Consider the following 2,088-nt stretch of genomic DNA (forward strand, 5'->3'; position numbering starts at 1 on the left):
ATATAATTTTTTTTTCACATAATTATATTAATTATTTTATATATATTTTGAATTATTTATATTTTTATATTGGTTAATATATTTTATCCAGAGTATTTTTCTAGAATAATTTTATTTATTATAAACATTGTTTTTGTTTATAATATATTTAATATACATAAAATATATAAACCGAAAGTTATATATTACTTTATTGCTTAATGCATATTACATGAAAATAATATCTAAATGATGAATCTCATTTAGAAAAAGCAAAAAAAAAAAAAGATGATTGTATTATTAAAAACTATCTATGACAGAGTTAATTTAAAAAAAAAAAGACATAGATATTAGAAAAAAAAATATTCGGAAAAGAAACATTGAATACTATTTTAATCACGTCAATTTTCATGGAAAGTTTAATTTTAAGAAAACTATATAAAAATTATTAATTTTAATATTTTAATTATTTTTATTATTTTAAAAAATAAATGAATTTCCCTAAAGTTAGTAAAATTGGATGGATAAATTAACTATATTATTATAAAAATATATTTTTGAATTAAAGTAATAAAGTATTAAAAAGATTTTCTAAAAGAATCAAATATTTGAATTTTTTATTATCTTATTAATTATTAAATAATCCTATAATGTATTCATTATTGCTTATTTTTATAAAAATGTTAAATTCTATATAATAAATTTTTTGTTTCACGAATAAAAGAAAGAAAATAGAATTTTATAGAAAAAAAATTAAAGATCAAAATCTTAAGATAAGAATATAGACAATATAATATATAATATAATTCTTTATTAGAATTTTTCTTTATTAGAAATGATATCATTTCATGATCATAATGTCATCATAATAAACACAAATTTCTTAGCCTAAAATAATATCAATTTCATGTTATGAAATTCAAAGTTATGAATAAAAAACAAGTATTTAAAGACAACTAGAACTGTGTTAAAAAATGTGCAAATGATATTTTCAAACAGGAAAATGTGATTTTATGTGATGTCGCAAATCTTTTTTCCGCAATCTATCTTCGTTTTCAAGTGAAATAATAACTAATTTCAGTCAAAAATAAAATGGTATGGAATCGTACATCCTTTCACAATCATTATGCACGTGTGCTTCTTTTACCTTGGCAATCACTTTCATGCAAGTAAATCTACTTTACTTTAGAGATCATTGACCTTTTGGAAAGTGATATAAAAATTATATGCGTTAGCTAGATATTCTTCCTCATATTTTATAATTTTTTTTAATTTATGATTCTAATTTACAATTCTTTCTTTTTTTTATTATTCATTTCTAATTATTACATATTTTTCTAAATTAGCTCTTATATGTGATTGCTTTCTTCAAATATTTTATCTATTTTTATTATGTGCGATTAATTTAAAATTTTTTATACAATACATATCCGCATGTTAATATTTAAGCATATACAAAAATATATTAAATAAATAATTATTTAAATAATGACATTGATAATCAATATTAAATATGAACTCTATTAAATTAAAGATTTTATATAAATTAATTGAAGTTTAATTGTGGCAAGTTATATTTAATTTGTATGAAATATATCCGTTTAATTATTATAATTTTTGTGAAATGTATATATATATATATTTTTTATATATTTTATATATGTATATATATATATATTGAAAAATATATATATATATATATATGTATTTTTCAATTTTTCAAAAATGCTAAAAATTTAATAAAATAGAAGAATATTAATCGAAAAAAATTTCAATTTTGTTATTAACAGAAACAATGATGATAACATTTATTGTCAGTTTTTTTATATTTATTTAATTTTATTTAATTGTATTAATTATCACACACAATTAATATTAATATATAATCAATAATTAAGAAATTTAAATTAATATGATATAGAATATAATTTTCTATAATTTTTAATAGTAGATTCTTTTAAATGATCTTATAGGATTGAACTTTTTAGTTATTTTAATTCATTTATTTTAATTCATTTAAAGAGCGATTAATAGAATTAATCGAAATAAACTGAATACTTATATATTATATATTATAATTATGTACTTATATACTATGATATTATATAT

This window comes from Apis dorsata, unplaced genomic scaffold (assembly GCF_000469605.1).
Source record: "Apis dorsata unplaced genomic scaffold, Apis dorsata 1.3 scaffold_333, whole genome shotgun sequence".
NCBI classification, from domain to species: Eukaryota; Metazoa; Arthropoda; class Insecta; order Hymenoptera; family Apidae; genus Apis; species Apis dorsata.